This window comes from Oncorhynchus tshawytscha, linkage group LG22, assembly GCF_018296145.1.
Source record: "Oncorhynchus tshawytscha isolate Ot180627B linkage group LG22, Otsh_v2.0, whole genome shotgun sequence".
NCBI classification, from domain to species: domain Eukaryota; kingdom Metazoa; phylum Chordata; class Actinopteri; order Salmoniformes; family Salmonidae; genus Oncorhynchus; species Oncorhynchus tshawytscha.
The window spans coordinates 36,489,986-36,516,959 of NC_056450.1; the positions used below are offsets into that span (position 1 = coordinate 36,489,986).

At 47.7% G+C, this 26,974-nt stretch overlaps 1 protein-coding gene across 7 annotated transcripts in view; it reads right to left on the reverse strand.

Annotated features, from left to right (window-relative positions):
• Nucleotides 1–26,974, reverse strand: part of LOC112222430 (extracellular sulfatase Sulf-2-like) — a 290,565-nt gene that overhangs the window by 89,091 nt on the left and 174,500 nt on the right. For 3 of the 7 annotated variants that reach the window (XM_042304152.1, XM_042304154.1, XM_042304153.1), the window contains exon 1: nt 2,234–2,538. The exons of 1 other annotated variant lie outside the window; for it this stretch is intronic. The gene's annotated coding sequence lies outside the window, so the exon portion shown is untranslated. Of the gene's footprint in view, nt 1–2,233; nt 2,540–26,974 lie in introns of those variants that run through there. 3 more of the 7 variants (XM_042304155.1, XM_042304150.1, XM_042304156.1) reach the window with 2 other exon arrangements.

Genomic DNA, 26,974 nt, shown 5'->3' on the forward strand with positions numbered 1-26,974 from the left:
ACACCACTACACCCCTAATCACACCACTACACCCCTAATCACACCACTACACCCTTAATCACACCACTACACCCCAATCACACCACTACACCCCCAATCACACCACTACACCCCTAACCACACCACTACACCCCTAATCACACCACTACACCCCTAATCACACCACTATACCCTTAATCACACCCCTACACCCCTAATCACTCCCTAATCACACCACTACACCCCTAATCACACCACTACACCCTAATCACACCACTACACCCTTAATCACACCACTACACCCGTAATCGCACCCCTACACCCCTAATCACACCCCTAATCACACCACTACACCCCTAATCACACCACTACACCCTAATCACACCACTACACCCTTAATCACACCCCTACACCCTTAATCACACCCCTACACCCGTAATCGCACCCCTACACCCTAATCACACCCCTAATCACACCCTAATCACACCCCTAATCACACCACTACACCCTTAATCACACCACTACACCCTTAATCACACCACTACACCCCTAATCACTCCCCTAATCACACCACTACACCCCTAATCACACCACTACACCCCTAATCACACCACTACACCCCTAATCACACCACTACACCCTTAATCACACCACCACACCCCCAATCACACCACTACACCCCAATCACACCACTACACCCCCAATTACACCCCTACACCCCTAATCACACCCATACACCCCCAATCACACCCCTACACCCCATCTCTACACCCCTAATCACACTCCTATTCACACCCCGAATCACACCCCTGATCACACCACTACACCACCAATCACATCTCTACACCCTTAATCATACCCCTACACCCTTAATCACACCACTACACCCCTAATCACACCCCTAATCACACCCCTACACTCCTAATCACATCTCTACAATACTAATCATACCCCTACACCCCTAATCACACCCCTACACCCCTAATCACACACCTGCACCCTTAATCACACCCTTACACCCCTAATCACACCCCTACACATCTACACCCCTTCACCCCATACACCTCTACACTTCTACACCTTTACAAAAACCTCTACACACCTATACCTCTATACCCCTACACTCCTACACCTCTACACCCCTACACCTCTACACCCCTACACCTCTATACCCCTACACCCCTACACCTCTACACCTCTACACATCTACAACTCTACACCTCTACACCCCTACACCTCTACAACTCTACACCCCTACAATTCTACACTTCTAAACCCCTTCACTCCTACACCTCTACACCCCTACACATCTACAAAAACCTCTACACCCCTACAAGAACCTCTACACTCCTACACCTCTACAAAAACCTCTACACCCCTACACCTCTACAAGAACCTCTACACCCCTACATCTCTACAAGAACCTCTACACCCCTACACCTCTACAAAAACCTCTACACCCCTACACCTCTACACTCCTACACCTCTACACCCTTCACCTCTACACCTCTACACTCCTACACCTCTACACACCCCCACACCTCTACAAAAACCTCTACACCCCTACACATCTATACCCCTACACCTCTACAAAAACCTCTACACCTCCACACCCACATCCCCTCACTCTATGACACTCTAAGCCCCCCACTACATTCTGCCTGTTGATATTAGGGACACTACAGTATACATATTATATATATTTGTATACCAGGACAACAGAAGCCTCTGAAGACAGTCTGACAACTTATGGCAGAGCACTTCTGTTACAAGCTTTAAATTCACCTGTCTCGATTTATACTCCACATAATACCATATTGAGCACCACAAGTCTCATAGTTCTCCCAGACGACCAGTAGCAGATTCCCCCGGGAATCACAGCGGCCAGACATGCTTAATACCCACCCACCATGTCATGTCAAGGCTAGAAGCCGTGACTTCATATCGGGAACGACTAAAAACCTTCATGGTGACATCTCCCTGTCCCGACAGGCCACTGCTCTCTGTGGCTGATGGGAAAAGATCCCAGAGTCCAGTTCCTCTGACCGCACAGGAGAATAGTAGCTACTGTATGAAGCAGAATAAAGCAGTCTATAGCTTCACTCTCGTATCAACTGAAAACCTATAAATATCCTGCATGTAGGATGAATGAAACTAGAGGAACGTGTATATTTCCGTCACACGTCCCTACAGACAGTGTTTCATCTACCCACTAACCCAGACAGCCCTGCTCCCTTTCCCTCCGCAGCCCTACCTCATTGCAGTGATGCCCAGGACTCGGACAGCACGGCACGGTCTGGCATCCAACGACAGCCCCAAATCATCCACCCGCACTAAGGTTGCATGGCAGTGTTGTAATTCCTGATGGCAGCACTACTGAACTGTCTCTCTGTCGCCGGCTGTGTTATCTCTCTCTGCTGCTTTCTCTCCCGGCCCGTCTCACTATCGGAGCTCCTTTCTACTCTTGCGTTCGTTTTCGTGCTCTGCTGAGCGCTCCCCTTCTCTCTCTGTGTGCTCTCCCTCTCTCTCTCTGTGCTCTCGCTCTCTCTCTCTCTGTGCTCTCCCTCTCTCTCTCTGTGCTCTCGCTCTCCCTCTCTCTCTCTCTCTCTTTCTCTGTGTTCTCTCCCTTTCTCTCTCTCTGTGTGCTCTCTCTCACTCACTGCACTCCCTCTCCCCCTCTTTCTGTTCGCTCTCTCGTTCTTTCTTTCTGCGCTGCCCACCTCCCTCTTCCCAACTTGCTCTCCTCCATAGCTCTGTTCATTCTGCTTTACTTCCCCTTCTTCTCTTCCCAGACATCCAGTATAGCAGGATTGATGTGCTCTAACCTTGGGGACTGCTGTTTTCAATTTAGGCCTGCTCCTCTCCCTGCTCTTCTCCCTGCTCTTCTCTCCCTGCTCCTCTCCCTACTCTTCTCCCTGCTCCTCTCCCTGCTCCTCCCTGGTGTTTCCTCGGCTAGCAAGTCTCCCCCTTTTTATCCAAACATAACGATGGTCATTATGGCCAAACAGTTCTATTGTTGTTTCATCAGACCAGAGGACATTTCACCAAAAAGTACGATCTTTGTCCCCATGTGCAGTTGCAAACCGTAGTCTGGCTTTTATGGCGGTTTTGGAGCAGTTGCTTCTTCCTTGCTGAGCGGCCTTTCAAGTTATGTCGATATAGGACTTGTTTTACTGTGGATATAGATACTTTTGTACCTGTTTCCTCCAGCATCTTCACAAGGTCCTTTGCTGTTGTTCTGGGATTGATTTGCACTTTTCACACCAAAGTACGTTCACCTCTAGGAGACTGAATGCGTCTCCTTCCTGAGCGGTATGATGGCTGCGCTGTCCCATGGTGTTTATACTTGCATACTATTGTTTGTACAGATGAACGTGGAACCTTCAGGGGTTTGGAAATTGCTCCCAAGAATGAACCAGACTTGTTTTTCTGAGGTCTTGGCTGATTTCTTTTGATTTTCACATGATGTCAAGCAAAGAGGCACTGTGTTTGAAGGTAGGTCTTGAAATACATCCACAGGTACACCTCCAATTGACTCAAATGATGTTATTTAGCCTATCAGAAGCTTCTAAAGCCATAACAAATGTTTTGGAATTGTCCAAGCTGTTTAAAGGCACAGTCAACTTAGTGTATGTAAACTTCTGACCCACTGGAATTGTGATACAGTGAATTATAAGTGAAAAAATCTGTCTGTAAACAATTGTTAGTTGAAAAATGAGTTGTGTCATACAAAAAGTAGATGTCCTAACCGACTTGCCAAACTATAGTCTGTTAATAACAAAACATTTGTGGAGTGGTTGAAAAACGAGTTTTAATGACTCCAACCTAAGTGTATGTAAACTTCTGACTTCTACTGTATGTTAATTTTGCCAAAGCAAGTGAAGGAGATAATAAACAGAAGTGAAATAAACAATATAAATTAACAGTAAACATTACACTCACAGACATTCCAAAAGAATAAAGACATTACAAATGTCATATTATGTCTATATACAGTGTTGTAACGATGTGCAAATGGTTAAAGTACAAAATGGAAAATAAATTAACAGAAATATGGGTTGTATTTACAATGAAGGTTCTTCACTGGTGGCCCTTTTCTTGTGGCAACAGGTCACACATCTTGCTGTAATCTGAGGGAAATATGTGTCTCTAATATGGTCATACATTTAGCAGGAGGTTAAGAAGTGCAGCTCAGTTTCCACCTCATTTTGTGGGCAGTGAGCACATAGCCTGTCTTGTCTAGAGTGCCAGGTCTGCCTACGGAGGCCTTTCTCATTAGCAAGGCTATGCTCACTGAGTCTATACATAGTCACAGCTTTCCTTAAGTTTGCGTCAGTCACAGTGGTGAGGTATTCTGCCACTGTGTACTCTCTGTTTAGGGCCAAATAGCATTCTAGTTTGCTAGACTCTCTCTCTCTCTCTCCATCCCTCTCTCTCGCCATCCCTCTCTCTCTCCATCCCTCTCCATCCCCCTCTCTCTCCATTCCTCTCTCCATCCCTCCTCTCTCTCTCTCTCATCCCTCTCTCTCTCTCCATCCCTCTCTCCATCTCTCTCTCCATCCCTCTCTCTCCATCCCTCTCTCTCCATCTCTCTCTCCATCCCTCTCCCTCTCTCTCCATCCCTCTCTCTCCATCTCTCCATCTCTCTCCATCCGTCTCTCCACCCCTCTCCATCCCTCTCTCTCCATCTCTCTCTCTCTCTCTCTCTCCATCCCTCTCTCTCTCCATCTCTCTCCATCTCTCTCCATCCCTCTCTCTCCACCACTCTCTCTCCATCCATCTCTCTCCATCTCTCTCCATCCCCTCTCCCTCTCCCTCTCTCTCCATCCCTCTCTCCTCCATCCATCTCTCTCCATCTCTCTCTCCATCTCTCCATCCCTCTCTCTCCATCCCTCTCTCTCCACCCCTCTCTCTCTCTCCTCTCTCTCTCCATCCCTCTCTCTCCATCTCTCCACCCCTCTCTCTCCTCTCTCTCTCCATCCCTCTCTCTCCATCCCTCTCTCCATCTCCATCCCTCTCTCTCTCCATCTCTCTCCATCTCTCCATCCATCTCTCCATCCCTCTCTCTCCATCCCTCTCTCTCCACCTCTCTCTCTCCATCCCTCTCTCTCTCCCTCCCTCTCTCTCTCTCCATCCCTCTCCCTCTCTCTCCATCCCTCTCTCTCTCCAACTCTCTCCATCTCTCTCCATCCATCTCTCCATCCCTCTCTCTCCATCCCTATCTCTCCACCCCTCTCTCTCTCTCTCTCTCTCCATCCCTCTCTCTCTCTCTCTTTCTCTCTCCATCTCTCTCTCTCCATTACTCTCCTGTAATGCATGTCATTACTCTCTGGGTCCTCCTGTAATGCGTTTCATTACTCTCTGGGTCCTCCTCCTCATTACTGAGCACACAGGAGATGTATGTGTTTCAGATCAAATCTAAAATTAATTTAATTCTGTGATGTCATCGAGCACCTTTTATATAATCATCCTCTGAGTTGTTCTGCTGTTCTGACGTCATTAAAGGATTCAGTTAGACATTTAACCAATAAGGCTTGAGGAGGTGTGGTATATGTCTAATATACGGTTAAGGGCTGTTCTAAGGCACAACACAACACGGTGTGTGTCCCCTCTTCCAGTTGCCTTATTGCTATGCAAATGAACAGTGAAAATGGGTTCATCCCTTACAGACAACGCAGGTAATTAACGGGGTGAAAAGGCATCCAATACAAAATAACAGGAGACAAACAAGTGAACTTCAGACATCTAGAATTCACCACAACGTGTAGAGGGGAGACGGACACAGTGGAGAGCTTCCCTGCTGAGGTAGAAAAAGGCCTGTCATTGTTTTTTGTCCCAACGATCCAGAGAGAGACAAAAGAACTGTGTCAAATTGAGTACCCTATCTATTAATTAACCTTGTCCATTTGCTCTCCTTATCGCAATACATTAACACTTACACCCAGTAAGTGTAGCAGTAAATTAAGTGTGTGTGTGTGTGTGTGTGTGTGAGAGAGAGAGAGAGAGAGAGAGGGAGAGAAAGAGAGCGAACTATAGAGGTCCCCTTGAAGTATGCTACTTCAGAAAACCCATACAGAGATGAGAGAGAGAGAGAGAGAGAGAGAGAGAGAGAGAGAGACACAGACAGACAGACAGACAGAGCGAGAGAGAGAGACACAGACAGACAGACAGACAGACAGACAGACAGACAGACAGACAGACAGACAGACAGACAGACAGACAGACAGACAGACAGACAGACAGACAGACAGACAGACAGACAGACAGACAGACAGACAGACAGACAGACAGAGAGAGAGAGACAGAGAGACAGAGAGACAAAGAGACAGAGCGAGAGAGAGAGACAGAGAGAGAGTCAGAGAGAGATGGGGTTAATCTGCAGATTCCAGGAGTCCCGGCTGGTCCAATCAATAGGAAGACAAATGGGCCTGGACGTCCCTGCCGATAGATTAACATGTAAACTGTGATTGTGTGGCTGAGGTCGGGCCGTTGCTATTGGCTGAAGATGAATGCAGGTGTAATTGAGTGTTTGAATGATGGATGGTCCTCCGGGGTGACTCTGGCTCTGTAGTCCCACGCTGAGGAGTGGGGATTTAATGAACCCATGGCAATTTTTTCCCTCTCCAAAATAATCTTCCCTGGAATGGAACAAGGCATTTCCCAGGGGTTATATTACTGCTACTGCCCCCGAGGCCAGGGGTTATATTACTGCTACTGCCCCTGAGACCAGGGGTTATATTACTGCCCCCGAGGCCAGGGGTTATATTACTGCTACTGCCCCCGAGGCCAGGGGGGTTATGCCCCCGAGACCAGGGGTTATGCTACTGCCCCTGAGGCCAGGGGTTATATTACTGCCCTGAGGCCAGGGGTTATATTACTGCTACTGCCCCCGAGGCCAGGGGTTAGACCAGGCCAGGGGTTATATTACTGCTACTGCCCCCGAGGCCAGGGGTTATATTACTGCTACTGCCCCGATACCAGGGGTTATATTACTGCTACTGCCCCTGAGACCAGGGGTTATATTACTGCCCCCGAGGCCAGGGGTTATATTACTGCTACTGCCCCTGAGACCAGGGGTTATATTACTGCCCCCGAGGCCAGGGGTTATATTACTGCCCCGAGGCCAGGGGTTATATTACTGCTACTGCCCCTGAGACCACTCCTGGGGAATATGATACAGGGTTCGACACACTGATAGCCTGGTGTGACAGACATGACTTTCACATGTTTTTACATGAATGATCCACAGAGGTGATGGTGATGACCGTTAATCTACCTCTGTTAGTGTCAGCGCTGTCTGCCACAGTGTAATTGCATGGCTGGTGATGAATGACATCTGGGTCGTAGTGTGTAAATCTCCGCATGGCATCTGTATCAGTTGATGAGTTGTCCTGTCCTGGGTTGTATTGATGTAATTGATGGTGTATTGAAAGACGTTATAAAGACAAACTCAAACTAATTGCTTTTCAACGACCTTCAAAATATCGTTATTCATCAATAATTTAGCATCTAGTCGGAGACAGGATAAGGCCTTGCTGATGTCACCGGGGACTAGTTTGTTAGCGATGAGCGTCTTTCCGCCACGTTAATGTTTCTTTGTCTATTGTTCAGTCTCGATCCCATATGATTGGGTTTCTAGACTAGAGATTAAAGACAGTTCCCAGACCCAGAATCCAGTGAAGTAGAGTTAGTTTAGTTCATAGGTCAAGGCCTTTGTGACCCCATGTCCAGCAGCGCACTTTAACTCATAATTATTCATTATCATCTTCTTCTACTTCTTTGGGCGTATTCGAGGTGCCCTCTAAAATGTGTGGGAGCCAGTTTGTTGACTCGCCTCACAGTGTGAACACAGCGAGGATATGGTGCGAGTCGAGGGCCTGTCGAGGATTAAGAAGTAAGCTTGAGCTCTCTATGAATGATTTGGAACGGCAGATATTGAGCAACAAGCCCGTCCAGCTACAGTGACCACAGACAGGGAACATTACTCCACCCGTCCAGCTACAGTGACCACAGACAGGGAACATTGCTCCACCCGTCCAGCTACAGTGACCACAGACAGGGAACATTGCTCCACCCGTCCAGCTACAGCGACCACAGACAGGGAACATTGCTCCACCCGTCCAGCTACAGCGACCACAGACAGGGAACATTGCTCCACCCGTCCAGCTACAGCGACCACAGACAGGGAACATTGCTCCACCCATCCAGCTACAGCGACCACAGACAGGGAACATTGCTCCACCCGTCCAGCTACAGCGACCACAGACAGGGAACATTGCTCCACCCGTCCAGCTACAGTGACCACAGACAGGGAACATTGCTACAGTGACCACAGACCACCCGTCCAGCTACAGCGACCACAGACAGGGAACATTGCTCCACCCGTCCAGCTACAGTGACCACAGACAGGGAACATTGCTCCACCCGTCCAGCTACAGCATTGACCACAGACAGGGAACATTGCTCCACCCGTCCAGCTACAGCGACCACAGACAGGGAACATTGCTCCACCCGTCCAGCTACAGCGACCACAGACAGGGAACATTGCTCCACCCGTCCAGCTACAGCGACCACAGACAGGGAACATTGCTCCACCCGTCCAGCTACAGTGACCACAGACAGGGAACATTACTCCACCCGTCCAGCTACAGTGACCACAGACAGGGAACATTGCTCCACCGTCCAGCTCCAGCTACAGCGACCACAGACAGGGAACATTGCTCCACCCATCCAGCTACAGTGACCACAGACAGGGAACATTGCTCCACCCGTGCTCCACCCATCCAGCTACCAGCTACAGTGACCACAGACAGGGAACATTGCTCCACCCGTCCAGCTACAGCGACCACAGACAGGGAACATTACCCATCCACCCATCCAGCTACAGTGACCACAGACAGGGAACATTGCTCCACCCATCCAGCTACAGTGACCACAGACAGGGAACATTACTCCACCCGTCCAGCTACAGTGACCACAGACAGGGAACATTGCTCCACCGCATAATCTTAGCTACAGATGTAAGATTATAATCGCCATAACAAAATATTAATGTAGCAACAGGATTTGAACATTGAGTCCATGATGTTGCTTAATGGTGGTTAGCTACATGAAAAGTGCAATACTGTTAGTATATAACCATGTGTTAGTGCAGGTTTTCAGTGAATGTATGTACATTTTAAAAAAATCATCTGCATTTCCTGCAGCACATCAAAATTCTTACCAACAAAAGAGTGATCAAATTAAGATCCTACATCTGTAGCTATCGCTAAACGCAAAAATCAGCTTACTGAGGCCACCATGTCGCCCTAATTATGGATTCAGGAAATCTTTGAATACTGCAAAAACATTTCTCCACAAGAAAGAAAACACACAAGTCAACTATCTAATAACAAGCCTGTAAATATGTCTAGTGCTGCCAGAATACCTTATCTTAATAGCTAATAAACTCAAAGTTTTCAAGATTTACCAGCATTTTGTACTCTCCCCTACTTCTCCCTCGCTCGTGGTTTCTTTGCGCAGTAGATAAAACATTTATTCCATGGGAGTGAATAGGGGACCGATGCCTGGATCCTACAATCGCTGGGCACTTGCCAGTGCATGCAATACATTTTCACATGAATGAAAGGTGTAAATGTGAGGATGACTGCCCACCACCCATTAAATTGCTGGGAGATTACACATGGAGTGTGCCACGTTCTGGAGTGTGCCACGTTCTGGAGTGTGCCACGTTCTGGAGTGTGCCACGTTCTGGAGTGTGCCACGTTCTGGAGTGTGCCACGTTCTGGAGTGTGCCACGTTCTGGAGTGTGCCACGTTCTGGAGTGTGCCACGTTCTTTATTTTGATGACTGCTTTAAGGACATTACCTGAGGTACTATCAAAGCGGTGAGAAAGACAGATTATTCTGGCAGTCTTTTCTCCACGTCGTTTCTCAGAAAATAACATAACTCAAAGAAAAACTAAACACTTTCTCAATTTAATGTTTTTTTTTTTCGTCCAGGAGAAACAATTATTTCCCTCCTTTGTTCGGAGCAGGAATAAATAACTAGTCAGTGATTTGCCTTGCTGCTCTCTGTCTTGCTGCTCTCTGTCTTGCTGCTCTCTGTCTTGCTGCTCTCTCTCTTGCTGCTCTGTCTTGCTGCTCTGTCTTGCTGCTCTGTCTTGCTGCTCTCTCTCTTGCTGCTCTCTGCCTTGCTGCTCTGTCTTGCTGCTCTGTCTTGCTGCTCTGTCTTGCTGCTCTGTCTTCCTGCTCTCTGTCTTCCTGCTCTCTGTCTTCCTGCATTCTGTCAGTGGCCTTGCCTCACTCCGCCTAGCTGCTCCTTGTTCCATCATAGTTCTGTAGCAGCAGTTGCCAAATACTTCCGCTTAGCCCTCTGTGCCCCACAGAGTTATGAGAAAGGCACTGGGTGGATGAGTGATTCTCCCCCTCTGACTGAGGAGATTCCTGGAAACAGCATCAACCAGCAACTCCAGTAGCTAACTCCAAGGTCAGTAGGCAGCAGCTGTTCCTTCGATATGATGAAGGATAGAATGTATTTTACTGAACCTCTTCATCCTCAGTCCTGCTCCTCCTCTTCAGTCATCCTACTCTTCCTCAGTCATTGTCATCCTCCTCCTCCTCAGTCCTCCTCCACGTCCTCCTCCTCCTGTCATCATCCTCTTCCTCCCCAGTCCTCCTCCTCTTCCCCCTCCTCAGTCCTCCACATCTTCCTCCATCTTCTCCTACCATTCCAGTGTTAACTGATTGTGATGCCATCTCTGACTCTGTGCCTCTACACCTGTCTGCTGTCTCTGGCTCTGAGCCTCTACACCTGTCTGCTGTCTCTGACTCTGTGCCTCTACACCTGTCTGCTGTCTCTGATTCTGTGCCTCTACATCTGTCTGCTGTCTCTGACTCTGTGCCTCTACACCTGTCTGCTGTCTCTGGCTCTGAGCCTCTACATCTGTCTGCTGTCTCTGACTCTGTGCCTCTACACCTGTCTGCTGTCTCTGACTCTGTGCCTCTACATCTGTCTGCTGTCTCTGGCTCTGAGCCTCTACACCTGTTTGCTGTCTCTGACTCTGTGCCTCTACACCTGTGCCTCCAACTCAATCATCAAGTTTGCGGACGACACAACAGTGGTAGGCTTGATTACCAACAACGACGAGACGGCCTACAGGGAGGAGGTGAGGGCCCTCGGAGTGTGGTGTCAGGAAAATAACCTCACACTCAACGTCAACAAAACTAAGGAGATGATTGTGGACTTCAGGAAACAGCAGAGGGAACACCCCCCCATCCACATCGACGGAACTGTAGTGGAGAGGGTAGCAAGTTTTAAGTTCCTCGGCATACACATCACAATCAAACTGAACTGGTCCACTCACACAGACAGCATCGTGAGGAAGGCGCAGCAGCGCCTCTTCAACCTCAGGAGGCTGAAGAAATTTGGCTTGTCACCAAAAGCACTCACAAACTTCTACAGATGCACAATCGAGAGCATCCTGGCGGGCTGTATCACCGCCTGGTATGGCAACTGCACCGCCCTCAACCGTAAGGCTCTCCAGAGGGTAGTGAGGTCTGCACAACGCATCACCGGGGGCAAACTACCTGCCCTCCAGGACACCTACACCACCCGATGCTACAGGAAGGCCATAAAGATCATCAAGGACATCAACCACCCGAGCCACTGCCTGTTCACCCCGCTGTCATCCAGAAGGCGAGGTCAGTACAGGTGCATCAAAGCTGGGACCGAGAGACTGAAAACAGCTTCTATCTCAAGGCCATCAGACTGTTAAACAGCCACCACTAACATTGAGTGGCTACTGCCAACACACTGTCAATGACACTGACTCTACTCCAGCCACTTTAATAATGGGAATTGATGGGAAATGATGTAAATATATCACTAGCCACTTTAAACAATGCTACCTTATATAATGTTACTTACCCTACATTATTCATCTCATATGCATACGTAGATACTGTACTCTATATCATCGACTGCATCCTTATGTAATACATGTATCACTAGCCACTTTAACTATGCCACTTGGTTTACATACTCATCTCATATGTATATACTGTACTCGATATCATCTACCGTATCTTGCCTATGCTGCTCTGTACCATCACTCATTCATATATCCTTATGTACATATTCTTTATCCCCTTACACTGTGTACAAGACAGTAGTTTTTTTTTTTTTTTTGGAATTGTTAGTTAGATTACTTGTTCGTTATTACTGCATTGTCGGAACTAGAAGCACAAGCATTTCGCTACACTCGCATTAACATCTGATAACCATGTGTATGTGACAAATAAAATTTGATTTGATTTGATTTGATTTGATTTGTCTGCTGTCTCTGACTCTGTGCCTCTACATCTGTCTGCTGTCTCTGACTCTGTGCCTCTACACCTGTCTGCTGTCTCTGACTCTGTGCCTCTACATCTGCCTACTGTCTCTGACTCTGTGCCTCTACACCTGTCTGCTGTCCCTGATTCTGTGCATCTACACCTGTCTGCTGTCTCTGACTCTGTGCCTCTACACCTGTCGCCTGCCTCTATGCCTGTATTCTACACCTGTCCTCTACACCTGTCTTCTACACCTGTCCTCTACACCTGTGCTCTACACCTGTCCTCTGTTCTTGTCCTCTACACCTGTCCTCTAATCTTGTGCTCTACAGCTGTCTTCTGCACCTGTCCTCCACACCTGTACTCTACAACTGTCCTCCACACCTGTACTCTACAACTGTCCTCCACACCTGTACTCTACAACTGTCCTCCACACCTGTACTCTACAACTGTCCTCCACACCTGCACTCTACAACTGTCCTCCACACCTGTACTCTACAACTGTCATCCACACCTGTACTCCATACCTCTACTCCATACCTGTACTCTACAACTGTCCTCCACACCTGCACTCTACAACTGTCCTCCACACCTGTACTCTACAACTGTCCTCCACACCTGTACTCTACAACTGTCCTCCACACCTGCACTCTACAACTGTCCTCCACACCTGTACTCTACAACTGTCATCCACACCTGTACTCCATACCTCTACTCCATACCTGTACTCTACAACTGTCCTCCACACCTGCACTCTACAACTGTCCTCCACACCTGTACTCTACAACTGTCCTCCACACCTGTACTCTATAACTGTCCTCCACACCTGTCCTATACACTTGTGCTCTACAGCTGTCCTCTACAGCTGTCCTGTACAGCTGTCCTCTACACCTGACTGCTGCCCCAACACGTAAATATTATCATCTGTTGCTCCACTAACAGAATTCCACAAAGAACAGAATGGAAACTGCTGAGAGGGTTTTTGTTATTTAGGTAAATAGGGTCTTCATCCGACACACAGACACAACGACTACCCAACACACAGACACACTGACTAACAGACACACAGACACACCGACTACCCAACACACAGACACACTGACTAACAGACACACAGACACACCGACTAACAGACACACCGACTAACAGACACACAGACACAGCGACTATCCAACACCCAGACACACCGACTACCCAACACACAGACACACCGACTAACAGACACACCGACTAACCAACACACAGACACACCGACTAACAGACACACAGACACACCAACACACAGACACACCGACTAACAGACACACAGACACACCGACTACCCAACACACAGACACACCGACTAACAGACACACAGACTAACCAACACACAGACACACCGACTAACCAACACAGACACACCGACTAATCAACACACAGACACACCGACTACCCAACACACAGACACACCGACTACCCAACACACAGACAGACACACCGACTACCCAACACACAAACACACCGACTGACCAACACACAAACACACCGACTAACCAACACAGACACACCGACTAACCAACACACAGACACACCGACTAACAGACACACAGACACACCGACTAACAGACACACAGACACACTGACACACCGACTAACCAACACACAGACACACAACCTAACAGACACACCGACTAACAGAGACACAGACTAACCGACACACAGACTCACTGACTAACAGACACACAGACACACCAACTAACAGACACACCGACTAACGGACACAACGACTAACAGACACACCGACTAACAGACACACCGACTAACAGACACACCGACTAACAGACACACAGACTAACAGACACACAGACTAACAGACTCAACGACTAACAGACACACAGACACACCGACTAACAGACACACAGACTAACAGACACACAGACTCACCGACTAACAGACACACTGACTAACAGACACACAGACACACCGACTAACAGACACACAGACACAACGACTAACAGACACACCGACTAACAGAGACACAGACTAACAGACACACAGACTCACCGACTAACAGACACACCAACTAACAGACACACAGACACACATACACACCAACTAACAGACACACCGACTAACAGACACACCAACTAACAGACACACAGACTAACAGACACACAGACTAACAGACACACAGACTCACTGACTAACAGACACACCGACTAACAGACACACAGACACACCGACTAACAGACACACCGACTAACAGACACACCGACTAACCAACACACAGACACACCGACTAACCAACACACAGACACACCGACTAACAGACAAACAGACACACCGACTAACAGACACACAGACACACCAACTAACAGACACACCGACTAACGGACACACCGACTAACAGACACACCGACTAACAGACACACAGACTGTCAGACACACAGACTAACAGACTCACCGACTAACAGACACACAGACACACCGACTAACAGAGACACAGACTAACAGACACACAGACTCACCGACTAACAGACACACCAACTAACAGACACACAGACACACATACACACCAACTAACAGACACACAGACTAACAGACACACAGACTAACAGACTCACCAACTAACAGACACACATACTAACAGACACACAGACTCACCGACTAACAGACACACCGATTAACAGACACCGACTAACAGAGACACAGACTAACAGACACACAGACTAACAGACACACAGACTAACAGACACACCGACTAACAGACACACCGACTAACAGACACACAGACTAACAGACACACAGACTAACAGACACACAGACTAACAGACTCACCGACTAACAGACACACAGACTAACAGACACACAGACTAACCAACACACAGACACACCGACTAACCAACACACAGACACACCGACTAACAGACACACAGACACACCGACACACCAACTAACAGACACACCGACTAACGGACACACCGACTAACAGACACACCGACTAACAGACACACAGACTGTCAGACACACAGACTATCAGACTCACCGACTAACAGACACACAGACACACCGACTAACAGACACACAGACTAACAGACACACAGACTCACCGACTAACAGACACACCCACTAACAGACACACAGACACACCGGCTAACAGACACACAGACACAACGACTAACAGACACACAGACACACCGACTAACAGACACACAGACACACCGACTAACAGACACACAGACACAACGACTAACAGACACACAGACACACCAACTAACAGACACACAGACACACCGACTAACAGACACACAGACACACCGACTAACAGAGACACAGACTAACAGACACACAGACTCACCGACTAACAGACACACCGACTAACCAACACACAGACACACCGACTAACCAACACACAGACTCACCGACTAACAGACACATAGACACACCGACACACCAACTAACAGACACACCGACTAACGGACACACCGACTAACAGACACACCGACTAACAGACACACAGACTGTCAGACACACAGACTAACAGACTCACCGACTAACAGACACACAGACACACCGACTAACAGACACACAGACTAACAGACACACAGACACACCGACTAACAGACACACAGACACAACGACTAAGAGACACACCGACTAACACACACGACTAACAGAGACACAGACTAACAGACACACAGACTAACAGACACACAGACACACATACACACCAACTAACAGACACACCGACTAACAGACACACCGACTAACAGACACACAGACTAACAGACACACAGACTAACAGACACACAGACTAACAGACACACAGACTAACAGACTCACAGACTAACAGACACACAGACTCACCGACTAACAGACACACCGACTAACAGACACACAGACTAACAGACACACAGACTCACCGACCAACAGACACACCGACTAACCAACACACAGACACACCGACTAACCAACACACAGACACACCGACTAACAGACACACAGACACACCGACTAACAGACACACAGACACACCGACACACCAACTAACAGACACACCGACTAACGGACACACCGACTAACAGACACACCGACTAACAGACACACAGACTGTCAGACACACAGACTCACCGACTAACAGACACACAGACACACCGACTAACAGACACACAGACTAACAGACACACAGACTCACCGACTAACAGACACACCCACTAACAGACACACAGACACACCGACTAACAGACACACAGACACAACGACTAACAGACACACAGACACACCGACACGCCGACTAACAGACACACCGACTAACCAACACACAGACACACCGACTAACAGAGACACAGACTAACAGACACACAGACACACCAACCAACAGACACACCGACTAACGGACACACCGACTAACAGACACACAGACTAACAGACTCACAGACTAACAGACACACAAACACACCGACTAACAGACACACAGACACAATGACTAACAGACACACAGACACACAGACATACCAACTAACAGACACACCGACTAACGGACACACCGACTAACAGACACACCGACTAACAGACACACAGACTAACAGACACACAGACTAACAGACACACCGACTAACAGACACACCGACTAATAGACACACAGACTCACCGACTAACAGACACACCGACTAACAGAAACACAGACACACCGACTAACAGACACACCGACTAATAGACACACAGACACACAGACACACCGACTAACAGACACACCGACTAACAGAGACACCGACTAACAGAGACACCGACTAACAGACACACAGACTCACCGACTAACAGACACACCGACTAACAGACACACCGACTAACAGACACACCAACTAACAGAGACACAGACTAACAGACTCACCGACTAACAGACACACAGACACACCGACTAACAGACACACAGACTAACAGACACACAGACTCACCGACTAACAGACACACCGACTAATAAACACACAGACACACAGACACACCGACTAACAGACACACCGACTAACAGAGACTCCGACTAACAGACACACAGACACACTAACAGACCAACAGACTCACCGACTAACAGACACATCGACTAACAGACACACCGACTAACAGAGACACCGACGAATAGACACACAGACACACCGACTAACAGACCAACAGACAAACAGACTCACCGACTAACAGACACATCGACTAACAGACACACCGACTAACAGAGACACCGACTAACAGACACACAGAGGACAGCTGATGAGACCCTTACAGGTGTTCCATGTTAAATGGACGAGGCTATCACAGCAGGAAATAATCCTGTAGGCATTCAGGCCAAAGAGTTCAATCTTGGTTTCATCAGACCAGAGAATCTTGCTCCTTGTGGTCTGAGTCCTTGAGGTGCCTTTTGGAAAAATCCAAGCGGGCTGTCATGTGCCTGGTAGAATGTCCAGTGACTTCCATCTGGCCATTCTACCATAAAGGCCCAATTGGTGGAGTGCTACAGAGATGGTTATCCTTCTGGAAGGTTCTCCCATCTCCACAGAGGAACTCTGGAGCTCTGTCAGAGTGACCATCGGGTTCTTGCTCACCTCCCTGACCAAGCCCTTCTCCCCAGATTGCTCAGTTTGGCCGTGCGGCCAGCTCTAGGAAGAGTCTTGGTGGTTCCAAACGTCTTCCATTTAAGAATGATGGAGGCCAATGTGTTCTTGGGGACCTTCAATGCTGCAGAAATGTTTTTGGTACCCTTCACCAGATCTGTGCCTCGACACAATCCTGTCTCTGTAATCTACGGACAACTGACAATTCCTTCGACCTCATGGCTTGGTTTTTGCTTGGTTTTTGATCAATGGAAACAGGATGCACCTGAGCTCAATTTCAAGTCTCATAGCAAAGGGTCTGAATACTTATGTAAATAAGGCATTTCGATTATTGAAAAAAATATTTACATTTACTAAAATGTTTAAAAAACTGTTTTCATTTTGTCATTATGGGGTATTGTGATGTCATTATGGGGTATTGTGTTTATATTGACGAGGAAACACATTATTTTAATCAATTTTAGAATAAGGCTGTAAAATAACAACATTTGAAAAAAAAATCAAGGAGTCTGAATACTTTTCAAATGCATCAGCCTGTTGATCAATGTTAATTATCTTTACTCTGGGGGTGAACGTTTCTGGAAAGGAAGCTCACTGCATGTAAGAATATTCTAATAAAACTAATCTCTGGTGAGCGGAAGGATCCAGAACCACACATTCATGTGCTAATATTTGTATTTGGGCCCTATGGGAGGCCACACTGCTTTCATGTTCCTTTTCTACCGAGCCTCTCTCCTACCCTCAGCAGTACCGTCTCATCTCAATGCAGAGAATATTAATGGGACAGACTAGAGAGGGGGAGACGGGGAGAGGGGGAGAGAGGGAGAGAGGGAGAGAGAGAGAGAGAGAGAGCGAGAGAGAGAGAGAGAGAGGGGGGACCAGAGAGAAGAGTCCCCTGGTCCTGAGGCTCAATTCACTACCCACTACCCATAAAGCCTCAGGACAGTACTCAGGAAATCTGTCCCAACCAAATTATCAATAGGAAAAATATATATATTTCAACTATTGGAAAGAAACCGCAAAAAATCTAAGTGAACTTTTGTCTCTAAACAGACAGTACACGGTGGCAGACTATCTGGACACTGAATGATAGAAACTGAGGAAAACACTGACTAGGTATAGACTGGCCATAGACTGGTCATCACAGGCAAACCTGGCTGCCCAGAGAGGACAGCCTGGGCTCATTCTGCTCCCAAGGAAGAGCTGTATTTTCTGTGACAGATATTCTGACATAAGAAACAAATTCTTGCCCAAAATGATAAAACAATATGATCAACTTGAAAACCTAAAGGATGAAGACAGACTGAAATGCATCCTTGGTGAAAAAACAAATGGTGGTATTTTAGCAGACATAGTAGTGGCCTCCTGCCACAACCTGAGGGACAGCCATTGACAAGTATAGTTTGATTATTCATATTATTCTTCATTCATCAAAAAAATTCAATTTTAATAAACTCCCATATTTATTGGGTCAAATACCACAGTGTGCCATCACATCATCAAGATTTGTGACCTATTGCCACAAAGAAAAGGGCAACCAGTGAAGAACAAACACCATTGTAAATATAACCCATATTTATGTTTATTTATTTTCCTTTTGTACTTTAACTATTTGCAGATCGTTACAAGCCCTTTCAATTGCAGAAAGAGAGAAGAGAGAGAGAGAGAGAGAGAGAGAGCGATATATATATATATATATATATATATATATATATATATATATAGAGAGAGAGAGAGAGAGAGAGAGAGAGACGGACGGACGGACGGACGGACGAACAGACAGTGAAGAGAGAATACTGGTTTTCTTTGTATTCGGGAGCTGTTTTCAGGAGATGAATGTATTCATTGCATTTAGGGTTATAAATCTTCCATTACGTAAGAGAAGGACAGAGGGATGGAGAGAAATGGAGGAGGAGGCTGCTGCCTTTTTGACCCCCAGCAGATCTAAAAGCTGTCCAGATTGCTTGGGGCAGTGGTGCATGTTTGGGAGGGCGGTGTGACAAAATAGCCGAGACCCAAATGTAATCAGGCGACGAACAACCCTGGCCATTCATCTGCTTTCTTGCGGCAATATCGTTTAAAAAAAATGATTTCAAAAATTTCCCAAAGTCTGAATCCATTAGCTGTGCCCGGGGTTCCTCTGAGTAAATGTTGCTCCCGCTCTGCATGTAGTTCCAGTTGGAATATGTACTGGGATCCTTTCATTTTACCAACATACAAAAGGCATTAAAATTCAAATCGTGTCATGACAAGCTGCTTTGGTTAACAATTGTGTTTTGGGGGTTCTGGTAGGACAGGAGGGGGCCTGGGGGATATATAATGAAAAAAGATTGAGAGTGAAGGATGGACGTGCCCCTGCTAGTGTATAATGTCCATTCAGCTTGACTCTGGCAGCAAGGCGTCAACCCCCTTTACGACTATGCAGTTTGTGCTCACACACATCAAATCACCTATATCCGTTAAACACACATCAAACCCCTATATCCTTTAAACACACATCAACATCAAACCCCCTATATCCTTTAAACACACATCAAATCAAACCCCCTATATCCTATAAACACACATCAATAAACAGGGCTAAGATCTATCCCCTTATTATTGATGGTGATTATCCTTTAAACACACATCAAACCCCCCTATATCCTATAAACACACATCAAGTCAACTATAGGTGATTAGGTAAACAGGGCTAAGATCTATCAACCCTTATTATTGATGGTGATTAACATCTCTGTTTAAACAGGGCTAAGATCTATCAACCCTTATTATTGATGGTGATTAACATCTCTATTCAACCCTTATTATTGATGGTGATTAACATCTCTATTCAACCCTTATTATTGATGGTGATTAACATCTCTATTCTAACAGTGTTAAGATCTATCAACCCTTATTATTGACAGACTGACTGTCACGGCAACTATTATTATGTCCGTTGAGATAAGCTCTCATTCCCTGGGACGGATACAGCAGACATTGAGCTAGATACAGTGATTCATGACCAGCGTAGCATGTTGTACACTATGGTGTGGGGGCGCGTGTGCATACCATTGCATGTGTGAGTGATGTGTTGTCAAAGCCAGATATGCATGCTGTCCATCCACTGTATTTCCATTGAAACCAACAGTGAGTTGATGTGTCCCCATTCTGTCAATGTACGGAATAGCATCATTCCTGAGTGGCTAGAAAGTAACTTGGAGGTTAAGCTCTGGCAACGTCTGTGGCTATTTTCTGCCCTCCAATCCAACCACATACTATGTACCATCCCAGGTCCCTATATGTCTTTCACCTAGTTGGCTTTACTCAGTGAGCTTTGTCTCAGTTCTCTCTCTCTCTCTCTCTCTCTCTCTCTCTCTCTCTCTCTCTCTCTCTCTCTCTCTCTCTCTCTCTCTTCTCTCTCTCTCTCTCTCTCTCTCTCTCCATCCACTCTCTCTCTCCTCTCTCTCTCTCTCTCTCATTCCTCTCTCTCTCTCTCTCTCTCTCTCTCTCTCTCTCTCTCTCTCTCTCTCTCTCTCTCTCTCTCTCTCTCTCTCTCTCTCTCTCTCTCTCTCTCTCTCTCTCTCTCTCTCTCTCTCCTCAGGTCTCCTCTCTCTCTCTCTCTCTCTCTCTCTTCTCTCTCTCTCTCTCTCTCTCTCTCTCTCTCTCTCTCTCTCTCTCTCTCTCTCTCTCTCTCTCTCTCTCTCTCTCTCTCTCTCTCTCTCTCTCTCTCTCTCTCTCTCTCTCTCTCTCTCTCTCTCTTCTCTCTCTCTCTCTCTCTCTCTCTCTCTCTCTCTCTCTCTCTCTCTCTCTCTCTCTCTCTCTCTCTCTCGCACATACAGTTGAAGTCGGAAGTTCACATACACCTTAGCCAAATACATTTAAACTCAGTTTTTCACAATTCCTGATAATTTAATCCTCGTAAAAAATTCCCTGCCTTAGGCAAGTTATGATCACCACTTTTTTTAAGAATGTGAAATGTCAGAATAATAGTAGAGATAATTATTTATTTCAGCTTTTCTTTCTTTCATCACCTTCCCAGTGGGTCAGAAGATTACATACACTCAATTAGTATTTGGTAGCATTGTCTTTAAATTGTTTAACTTTGGTCAAATGTTTCGGGTAGCCTTCCACAAGCTTCCCACAATAAGTTAGGTGAATTTTGTCCCATTCCCCCTGACAGAGCTGGCGTAACAGAGTCAGGTTTGTAGGCCTCCATGCTCTCACACGCTTTTTCAGTTCAGCCCAAGCACACATTTTCTATAGGATTGAGGTCAGGGCTTTGTGATGGCAACTCCAATACCTTGACTTTGTTGTCCTTAAGCCATTTTGCCACAACTTTGGAAGTATGCTTAGACCCATTTGCGACCAAACTTTAACTTCCTGACCGATGTCTTGAGATGTTGCTTCAATATATCCACGTAATGTTCCTCCCTCATGATGCCATCTATTTTGTGAAGTGCACCAGTCCCTCCTGCATCAAAGCACCCCCACAACATGATGCTGCCACCCCCGTGCCTCACAGTTGGAATGGTGTTCTTCGGTTTGCAAGCCTCCCCCTTTTCCCTCCAAACATAACGATGGTCATTATGACCAAACAGTTCTATTTTTGTTTCATCAGACCAGAGGACATTTCTCAAAAAGTACAATCTTTGTCCCCATGTGCAGTTTCAAACCGCAGTCTGGCTTTTTTATGGCGGTTTTGGAGCAGTGGCTTCTTCCTTGCTGAGCGGCCTTTCAGGTTATGTAGATAGAGGACTCCAGCATGGCTCTCTGGATTTCGTGAGGTGAGGCAGTTTCCTTGCTGAGCGGCCAATCAGGTTATGTAGATAGAGGACTAGCATGGCTCTCTGGTCGTGAGGTGAGGCAGTTTCCTTGCTGAGCGGCCAATCAGGTTATGTAGATAGAGGACTAGCATGGCTCTCTGGTCGTGAGGTGAGGCAGTTTCCTTGCTGAGCGGCCAGCGGGAGCGGGGCGGGAGCCGGGGCGGGGCGGGGCGGGGCGGGGCGGGGCGGGGCGGGGCGGGACGGGGCGGGGGCGGGACGGACGGGGGGGGCGGGACGGGACGGGCGGGGGACGGGACGGGGCAGGGCGGGAGCGGGACGGGAGGCCCGGGAGCGGGGCGGGCGGGGCGGGACGGGGCGGACGGGGACGGGACGGGACGGGACGGGAGCGGGGCGGGACGGGGCGGGGCGGGACGGGGCGGGGCGGGACGGGGCGGGGCGGGGCGGGACGGGACGGGACGGGACGGGACGGGACGGGACGGGGACAGGACAGGACAGGACAGGACAGGACAGGACAGGACAGGACAGGACAGGACAGGACAGGACAGGACAGGACAGGACAGGACAGACAGACAGACAGACAGACAGACAGACAGACAGACAGACGCAGACAGACAGACAGACAGACAGACAGACAGACAGACAGACAGACAGACAGACAGACAGACAGACAGACAGACAGACAGACAGACAGACAGACAGACAGACAGACAGACAGACAGACAGACAGACAGACAGACAGACAGACAGACAGACAGACAGACAGACAGACAGACAGACAGACAGACAGACAGACAGACAGACAGACAGACAGACAGGACAGGACAGGACAGGACCCAGGTTATGTAGATAGAGGACTAGCATGGCTCTCTGGTCGTGAGGTGAGGCAGTTTCCTTGCTGAGCGCCAATCAGGTTATGTAGATATAGGACTAGCATGGCTCTCTGGTCGTGAGGTGAGGCAGTTTCCTGTAAAGCCTCCAGAGACGGACCAGGCATCCCAGATGACCGTCACTCAACACCATGGCAACGCCATGGCAACACCACAGCCATACAGCAACGTGGCTTGAAGAGACTGGAGAGTGAGAGTTTCATTAAGACTCATATATCCACACAGATCGAGGCAAGATAAAAAGGAAAGGACGGATATAGTCTGCTATTTAAGCACGTGCATTATACGTTTGCTGTGTGTATAATCTGTCTCCTCACATGTATCGCTGCTCGATCACATCTAATCTATTTCTCTCCTTCTGAAGAGCCACTTGACAGGACGGCCTCCTGCTACCACGGTACAGGAAACAGAGGGCAACAAACAAGGGCTCTCTGTCTCTCTCTCTGTCCGTCTGAGTACTCCGAGGTCAATTCCCCCTCTCAGCAGGAACTCCTGAGGTTAAATGGAAACTCCAATTCACACTGTCACTGTGCAATCACCAGGAAAGGAATTGACAACGCACCCAGGCACGCACACAATGTACACACACACAAACACACACACACACACACACACACACACACACACACACACACACACACACACACACACATTCAGGACTGCTGGAATCAAGGAATAAAAATGCATCAGTCAGATTGGATTTCCAGCTCCCACACAGTGAAGAGATGAGACAGGAGAGGCCTGTCAGCTCATGTTAAACACGTCTTGCTGAAGCTCAGTGTTTGGCACAGAGTAGAAAGCCCAGATATATTTCCCATAGGCTAAAGCTGCCGCCATGTCTGCTGGATTGGCTTGAAAACAGGTGTAACTTTCTTCTGCACAAACTTGGGTTTTACGTAAGTTAAAGTGGTCCTGAAGTGCTGTTTGTAGGAATCTCATATGGGTTGGTGCTGTAGGAATCTCATATGGGTTGGTGCTGTAGGAATCTCATATGGGTTAATGCTGTAGGAGAAGGATACTGAATGTCCCAAAATATTTCCCTCTCCCTTCCTCACTTTCTCCTCCTCCTCTCCCTCCAGCTATTTCTCCCCCCATCCCTCTCTCCTCCCTCTGTCCCTCTGGTCTGGGTGGAGTTCTTTAGGGAGATATGAAAGTTTTGCTGGTTGACAGGTCATTAGTTCCACACACGCAAAAACACACACGGATGCATGCACACACACACACACACACACACACACACACACACACACACACACACACACACACACACACACACACACACACACACACACACACACACACACACACTATCTCTGTGGTCAGTTTCAAACCGCAGTCTGGCTTTTTTATGGCGGTTTTGGAGCAGTGGCTTCTTCCTTGCTGAGCGGCCTTTCAGGTTATATCGATATAGGACTAGTTTTACTGTGGATATAGATACTTTTGTACCTGTTTCCTCCAGCATCTTCACAAGGTCCTTTGCTGTTGTTCTGTGATTGATTTGCACTTTTCGCACCAAAGTACGTTCATCTCTAGGAGACAGAACACGTCTCCATCCTGAGCGGACACACACACACACACACACACACACACACACACACACACACACACACACACACACGCACACACGAACGCATGCCTTATCTCTGTGGTCAGTTGACATTCTCTCACCAATTGAATTGAAAATGTGAAAAACCACCGGAGGTTTGTGGAAACTTAACTGCGGAGAATGGGATCGTGGTAATGGATGGACCGGGAGGACAGGCTCGTGGTAATGGATGGACCGGGAGGACAGGCTCGTGGTAATGGATGGACCAGGGAGGAAAGGCTTGTGGTAATGGATGGACAGGCTCGTGGTAATGGATGGACCGGGGAGGACAGGCTCGTGGTAATGGATGGACCGGGGAGGACAGGCTCGTGGTAATGGATGGAGCAGAATAGGTGGAATAGTATCAAATATATCAAACACATGGTTTTCATCAAAAATGTAATTCCATGTATTCTGTTCCAGCGTTCCTCCCCTCATCAGCCTCCCCTCATCAGCCTCCCCCATCAGCCTCCCCTCATCAGCCTCCCCTCATCAGCCTCCCCTCATCAGCCTCCCCCATCAGCCTCCCCTCATCAGCCTCCCTCATCAGCCTCCCCCATCAGCCCCCTCATCAGCCTCCCCTCATCAGCCTCCCCCATCAGCCTCCCCTCATCAGCCTCCCCTCATCAGCCTCCCCTCATCAGCCCCTCATCAGCCTCCCCCATCAGCCTCCCCCTCATCAGCCTCCCCCCGTCAGCCTCCCCCGTCAGCCTCCCCTCGTCAGCCTCCCCTCGTCAGCCTCCCCTCGTCAGCCTCCCCTCGTCAGCCTCCCCTCATCAGCCTCCCCTCATCAGCCTCCCCTGGTGTGTTCTCGTGTCGTCTGTTCTCTCCTCTTCACATTGAAACTACACTAGTACCTTACTGTCTCTATGGACAACAGGTGTAACCTAACTGTCTCTATGGACAACAGCTGTTACCTTACTGTCTCTGTGGACAACAGGTGTTTCCTTACTGTCTCTATGGACAACAGGTGTTACCTTACTGTCTCTGTGGACAACAGGTGTTACCTAACTGTCTCTATGGAGAACAGGTGTTACCTTACTGTCTCTATGGACAACAGCTGTTACCTTACTGTCTCTTTCGACAACAGGTGTTACACTAATACCTTACTGTCTCTGTGGACAACAGGTGTTACCTTACTGTCTCTATGGACAACAGGTGTTACCTTACTGTCTCTATGGACAGCAGGTGTTACCTTACTGTCTCTATGGACAGCAGGTGTTACCTTAATAACTGACTGTCTCTGTGGACAACAGGTGTTATCTTACTGTCTCTATGGACAACATGTATTACCTTACTGTCTCTATGGACAACAGGTGTTACCTTAATGTCTCTATGGACAACATGTATTACCTTACTGTCTCTATGGACAACAGGTGTTACCTTACTGTCTCTATGGACAACATGTATTACCTTACTGTCTCTATGGACAACAGGTGTTACCTTACTGTCTCTATGGACAACAGGTGTTACATTAATAACTGACTGTCTCTGTGGACAACAGGTATTACCTTACTGTCTCTATGGACAACAGGTGTTACCTTACTGTCTCTATGGACAACAGGTGTTACATTAATAACTGACTGTCTCTGTGGACAACAGGTGTTATCTTACTGTCTCTATGGACAACATGTATTACCTTACTGTCTCTATGGACAACATGTATTACCTTACTGTCTCTATGGACAACAGGTGTTACCTTACTGTCTCTATGGACAACAGGTGTTACATTAATAACTGACTGTCTCTGTGGACAACAGGTGTTACCTTACTGTCTCTATGGACAACAGGTGTTACCTTACTGTCTCTATGGACAACATGTATTACCTTACTGTCTCTATGGACA